The following is a 7,769-nucleotide window of genomic DNA, read 5'->3' on the forward strand; positions in this document are numbered from 1 at the left end:
GTTTCTAGCTCTGCGATAAGCTTCAAAATTCCTATCAGACCTATTTTCCCTGTAGGCACGATATGTCAGATCTCTAATACGCTTAGCACTACAAATACACTCTTCATTCATCCAATTATGTACAACGCTTTTAACTACTCTACGATTTGGTACATTATCCTCAAACAAACGATTTAAATTGGAATTAAAACATTCTACACTCTCGTCAACATTCAAACTATCATAGACGCCAGAAAAATTCATAGATTCTAATTGAAGTAAACATTGGTCGTAGCTAAGATTTGAATAATCCCTACAAAGGTATATATCCGGATTTTTAAACTGAGAAATATTATATGTTATAAATATTGCCGCATGATAGGAATTTAGAGCAGGTATTTGAAATTGATGTTTACTACTAACTAATTCTATGTCAGAGACTAGATAAAAATCTATAAGTGATGTAGATAATTGTTGAGGAGAATAATGTGTGGGTAAAGAATTGTGAACTATATATAACGACAGTCGCTCGCAAATTTCGCGAACAATAGCACCATTAATAAAAAGGTTTATATTAAAATCGCCCATCAAAATTATATTATTATACCTAGAAGAGAAATTTTCAAGGACCCTTTCACAACAAAGGAATTGACCATTAGGAAGATATATAACACCTAACAAAGCTACTGAATTGTCCTCTAAAATTATCTCCACGAAAAGTGATTCAACATTAACATCATATTGTTCATCAAAAATATTACCAGTCTTTAAATTATTCCGTATGTATAAGCAAACCCCCCCGCCTCTACAACCACTTCTATCCTTTCTAAAAAGTTTAAAACCAGGAATTGACACAGCCGAATCATAAATAAACTCCTTATACCATGTTTCCGTTATACCAACGGCATCAATATCGCAATCCATTATCAAGTTACGAATTTCATCAAATTTAGTGCTATTTTCTCTAGGAACCAAACTTTGTGCATTGAAGTGTAGAATATTAAAGTTTGCAGAGTTTATTACAGCATTAATTTTACTGCCATCAGAGGCAATTTCACCTAAATTCTCACCTAAATTCATCATAAACCCTAAAGTGTGCACGAAAATCAATCATCCCTATTAAAAACAAATTTAACTTATTTAATATATATAAAGGCAACATAATATAAAGGTCGCAAAAAAGCAAAAATAAATTTAAAAATATTAAAACATTCAAAATTCATTAAAATTCAAAGTATAAAAAATTAAAAGTTTACGAATGTAATAATTATGATTTAGTGATAAATAATAATAATAGTATTTAATATTACAATAAAATAACTTAAATTTCGTATTTAATTTTTTTTTTCTTTTTTATATCAAATTAATTAAATATTCAAATTTTAATAATAATTGAAAAAAAAAAAAAAAAAAAAAATAGAGATCATATTTCAAATTTTGTTTTAAAAATTTTAAATAGTTTTAGTAAGTAACAACTACAAGATAACATTATTGTTAAAAAAGGCACAAATTGTAATTGCATTTTTTATTTTATTTTATAAAAAACTAATAACAAATCATCATTATTGTGCTCAAATATTTAATTTTTTAATTTAGTTAATTTTTTATTATTTTGTTTTTCAATTTAGTTTGTAATACGATTCAATTATTTTAAATTAGCATTTGTATGTATTTATTATGTAGAAAAGAGAAAATACAAATTAAAAAGAAAAAAAGTTTTATTAAATAGTTTTATTTATTTAAATTCAATTGATATTAATTGTCTTCAAATGTATTTTTTCCTTTTCAATAATGTTGAATTTCTATTATATACTTTAAGTTGGCATATGTATTAATTATGTATTAATGGGTACACTAAATTATTTACTTTTTATTTTCATAATTGTATATAGATATATCAAATACATGTAAATTTATCCAATTTACACTGAGTTAATAATTTTAATTCTAATTAGTTTAAATTATAGTTATTAATAAATTTTGAGTAATAAGGTTTTTATTTGTATATTAAACAAATTAAGTAATTAATAAACATTAAATTAATATGGTAAGTGTTTCAGATTCTATTATTAGTTCAGTTTTGTTCAAATAAGTATTTGTAATTTCCATTTAAATAAAAAAATAAAAAAAAATATCAATTTAATTGTGTACAAAAATTATTTTTATTATCCTCTGAAAATTTTCTATTATAAATTTATCAGTTGGGCAACTAAAAATATGTTATATAACAATATTTCAAATTATTAATTAAAATGTATTTAATTTAGGCATTAATAATCAATAAATATGAAATATGTTATAAAATTAATAATAAAGAAATACAAATACAATTTGAGTTGAATATTATTAATAAAATAACTTTAATAGTATTATTACTTTAAAAGTATTATTAATAAGTTTGATTAATTACTCTCAAGATTTGCAGTAAATATGTAATTAATATTTCAAAATAAATATCTAATATTACGAAGGAGAAAAAAAAATTAAAAAAATTAGAAAAAAAAAATTATAAATATATTAGTGTACACCTAGAGAAAAATACATATGTTTTATAGAATGAAATTATTAACTACATGTGTGATTATACTACACATGAGAAAAAATATCTAAATAATCAAATGCCAATTTTAAGTACTATACAAAAGGATATAAGTATGAATGATATAAATGTATAATTTTCATTTTAAAATAATATAATAATTGCAATACAATAACTATAATATCAATATAATAATAATTACCTGATGATAACAATAATTTATAACAAATACAATTTATTTTATATTATTAAATTACACTTATTACTAATTATTATCATCTTCAGGAAGATTCAAACAGCCATCCAATAGGTTTGCACACTGCTGGCTATCCAACAAAATATTTTTTCCGTCCAGCATAAGAATTTTGGCTTTAGGGTTGTCCATATTTAATAGATAAAATTTTTTTATTTTCTTCTCAGACAAAAGTTTGCGACAAAGATAATTTAGTTTGCCAGACGATGGGGACAAATTGTCGTTCAGATAAATTCTGGATTCAATGGTTCCACCTATGATTTTATTTAGCAATAACGGTTCTGATTTGTGGTAATTTTTCATGATGGTGTCACGTAATTGCACGGAATTCAATTTTACTATAAAGTATTTTCTATGTTTTATGTAACAGCAATGATTAATATCTGAGAGGCTAATATCCACTCCAACAAATTTGGCTATTTTAATTGTGTTTTCACGTATCTTTTCGATGGTACAATTTAATCCACTTATCAAAATATCCGATCGATTTAAGCGTCTTTCCAACATATTGTTCTTGTATTGAAGTTGATGATATTTGTTCTCATACGCTTTATCTGTATTTTTGACACAAGAGTAACAATTAGCAACATCCGATTTAATATTAGCAATTTCAGTATTGACTTCTTTACGAAAATCATTAACCATCTGGACTACTTTAGTTTCTAGGTTTAAAAATCCGTTATCCATTCGATGCTCAATATTTACTTTGGTATCCTCAATTTTATTTTCTATTGAAATTTTAATTTCTTCCATTCGTTTGATAATGTCATTGTTAGTATTTTCACCAACTCCAATGCCTTTTTTACAATCATTACACAAAAATTTAGAAATATTTTTACGAACGGCATTTAATAATTGTTCAGTGACACCAGCACACTTGTTATGAAAGTAAAGACCACAACTTCCACATCCAATACTAGGATTAGTTTTTGTTATATTCGTGTGGCAAATAGGACACTGGACAGGATTCTTTGGTGACATTATGAGAATGTATTAATTTATATTATTTATTTATTAGAGTATGTGTGAATAAATGTAGATTTGTTTTTTTTTTTTTTTTATTTATTTTTTTTTTTTTTTTTTTTTATTATTAATTAGATGTTGGGTTGAAACTAGTTTAATTTTAACTTTTACACATATTAATAGTAAAATGCAGTATTATTTTCTTTTCACCAAAAATATTATTAATTAATGTATTTGTGTGCGTAAATTATTGTATTGTTTATTTATTTTGTTTTATTTTTTTATCCATGAAGTTGACAACACTAAATATTTCTTATATGAATCTTTCAAATTCCTTTTATCCACAACATTCTTCCCACTAAATGTTACTTTTAAGATCTTTACTCTCCATCATTTCTTACATTTATTCTGTCCTTCATATGTATGTGTTTAAATCAAACGTTATATTGATATCATGTATATGTATATACATATATGGAAACAAATGTAGATTTATTCTATTGTAGTTTTTGGTGTCCATTAAATGTTGTGTTGAATTTTGATTTATTTATATTTATTTCACTTATATAGATTGTAATATGCATTAATATGAGAAAAATAATTTTTAAAGCAATTAAAATATTTATTTGTATTTTGTAAAATTAATTAGATGTTGGGTTGAAACTTGTTTAATTCTAACTTTTACACATATTAATAGTAAACTATCCACCAAAAATATTGGTAATTAATGTATTTGTGTGCGTAAATGATTGTATATTTGATTTATCTTGTTTTATTTTTTTATTCATCAAGATGACAACACTAAATATTTCTTTCTTCAAATTCCTTTTATCCACAATATTCTTCCCACTAAATGTTACTTTTAAAATCTTTTACTCTCCGTAATTTTTTTTTTTGCATTTATTTTATCCTTCATATGTATGTGTTTAAATCAAACGTTATATTGATATCATGTTTATTGATATCATGTATATGCATATACATAAATGGAAACACATGTAGATTTATTCTGTTTTAATTTTTAGTGTCAATTAAATGTTGTGTTGAATTTTAATTTATTTATATTTATTTCACTTTTGCGGATTGTAATATGCATTAATATGAGAAAAGTAATATTTAAAGTAGTTAAAGTAGTTTAAAGTAGTTAAAATATCATGTATGTTTTTTTTTTTTTTTTTTTTTTTTTAGCTTGTCTTAACACCAAGTCAATGTGAGATATTCCAGTCAAATTTATTTTGTTAAAGTTTTTCGGGATTATTATCAAAACACACTTATATTTATATTCAATAAGCTCAGAATTAAATATTAATCACTTTTTTACATAGATCATATTTTATAATTCAAATTATTTAATATTTTCAAAGATTTTTTTGCTTTTGCTTCACGACCGCGAATTTTTCTCAACCGCACATATTGACGTTGCCAGATATTTATTATACTATATATTATAATTATTTTTATTAAACATTATTTTATTATTAATTTTATTAGTATTAACTTTTAGTAGAATGAGATTATTTATATTTTATCTATTTTTTGAAAGTAGATTAATTCCTACTTTGTTTTTAATTTTAGGGTGAGGTTATCAACCTGAACGTTTGCAAGCGGGGGTATATTTATTATTTTATACTTTATTAGTTTCTTTACCAATATTAGTTGGTATTTTTTATTTATATAAGGCTACTGGAACTTTAAATTTTTATTTATTAAATAATTATATATTTAATTATGAAATTCTTTATTTTTCTTTAGTTATGGCCTTTTTAGTAAAAATACCTATATTTTTAGTTCATTTATGATTACCTAAGGCTCATGTAGAAGCTCCTGTTTCTGGTTCAATAATTTTAGCTGGAATTATATTAAAGTTAGGGGGTTATGGATTATTACGGGTATTTCCTTTTTTACAATTAATAGGATTAAAATTTAATTTTATTTGAATTAGAATTAGATTAGTAGGGGGAGTATTAGTTAGATTAATTTGTTTACGTCAAACAGATTTAAAGGCTTTAATTGCTTATTCTTCAGTTGCTCATATAGGAATTGTATTAGCTGGATTAATAACTTTAACTTATATAGGAATTTGTGGTTCTTATACTTTAATAATTGCTCATGGTTTATGTTCTTCAGGATTATTTTGTTTGGCTAATATTTCTTATGAACGAACAGGAAGACGAAGATTATTAATTAATAAGGGGATATTAAATTTTATACCTTCTATAGCATTATGATGATTTTTATTAAGATCTGCTAATATAGCTGCTCCACCTACTTTAAATTTATTAGGAGAAATTTCTTTAATTAATAGAATTGTTAGTTGATCATGAGTTTCTATATTTATATTATCATTATTGTCTTTTTTTAGAGCTGCTTATACTTTATATTTATATGCTTATAGTCAACACGGTAAAATTTTTTCTGGAATTTATTCTTTTAGAGGAGGTTCTGTTCGAGAATTTTTACTTTTATTTTTACATTGATTTCCTTTAAATTTGTTAATTTTAAAGGGTGATATATGTATATTATGATTATGTTTAAATAGTTTAATAAAAATATTGATTTGTGGTGTCAATGATAAGAGATTTTCTTTTTAAACCGTGAAATATATATCAATTTGTACAATTAGTTTTGTAAGATTATTTTTTTTAGATTGTTTTCTTTTTTTATAGGACTTGTTTTTATTATAAATGATTACAGAATTTTTATTGAGTGGGAAGTTGTTTCGATGAATTCAATAAATATTGTTATAACTTTATTATTTGATTGAATAAGTTTAATTTTTATATCTTTTGTTTTAATAATTTCTTCATTAGTTATTTTTTATAGTAAGGAATATATAGAAAGTGATTATAAAATTAATCGATTTATTATATTAGTATTAATATTTGTTACTTCTATAATATTATTGATTATTAGTCCTAATTTAATTAGTATTTTATTAGGATGAGATGGTTTAGGATTAGTTTCATATTGTTTAGTAATTTATTTTCAAAATGTTAAGTCTTATAATGCTGGTATATTAACAGCTTTATCTAATCGAATTGGTGATGTTGCTCTTTTATTAGCTATTGCTTGAATATTAAATTATGGAAGTTGAAATTATATTTTTTATTTAGAAGTAATAAAAAGTAATATAGAAATAATAATTGTAGGAGGATTAGTTATGTTAGCTGCAATAACTAAAAGAGCTCAAATTCCTTTTTCTTCTTGATTACCAGCTGCTATAGCAGCTCCTACGCCAGTTTCAGCTTTAGTTCATTCTTCAACTTTGGTAACTGCTGGTGTTTATTTATTAATTCGATTTAATATTTTATTAAGAAGTTCATGATTGGGTAATTTATTATTATTATTATCTGGATTAACAATATTTATAGCAGGGTTAGGAGCTAATTATGAATTTGATTTAAAGAAAATTATTGCTTTATCTACTTTAAGACAATTAGGATTAATAATAAGAATTTTATCAATAGGTTATTATAAGTTAGCATTTTTTCATTTATTGACTCATGCTTTATTTAAGGCTTTATTATTTATATGTGCTGGGGCTATTATTCATAATATAAATAATTCTCAAGATATTCGATTAATGGGAAGTTTAAGATTAATAATACCATTAACTTCTTCTTGTTTTAATGTAGCTAATTTAGCTTTATGTGGTATACCTTTTTAGCTGGATTTTATTCTAAGGATTTAATTTTAGAAACAGTTTCTTTATCTTATATTAATATATTTTCTTTTTTCTTTATTTTTTTTCAACAGGTTTAACTGTATGTTATTCTTTTCGGTTAGTTTATTATACAATAACTGGTGATTCTAATTTTTCTTCTTTAAATATATTAAATGATGAAGGTTGAGTAATATTGAAAAGTATAATAGGTTTATTAATTTTAAGAATTTTTGGTGGGAGAATGTTAAGATGATTGATTTTTCCTACTCCTATAGTAGTTGTTCTTCCTTCTTATTTAAAATTATTAACATTATTTGTTTGTATTGTTGGGGGTATTATAGGTATATAATTTTAATGTTCTTATTTTTTTA

The 7,769-nt window shown here is 23.2% G+C and overlaps 1 pseudogene; it reads left to right on the forward strand.

Annotated features, from left to right (window-relative positions):
• Window positions 1-6,325: 6,325 nt before the first annotated feature.
• Window positions 6,326-7,729, forward strand: LOC119615834 (annotated as a pseudogene).
• Window positions 7,730-7,769: the final 40 nt, after the last annotated feature.

Source organism: Lucilia sericata, unplaced genomic scaffold, assembly GCF_015586225.1.
Source record: "Lucilia sericata isolate MDLA Ls3-8-SP2 unplaced genomic scaffold, ASM1558622v1 Contig008571F_arrow, whole genome shotgun sequence".
NCBI lineage: Eukaryota > Metazoa > Arthropoda > Insecta > Diptera > Calliphoridae > Lucilia > Lucilia sericata.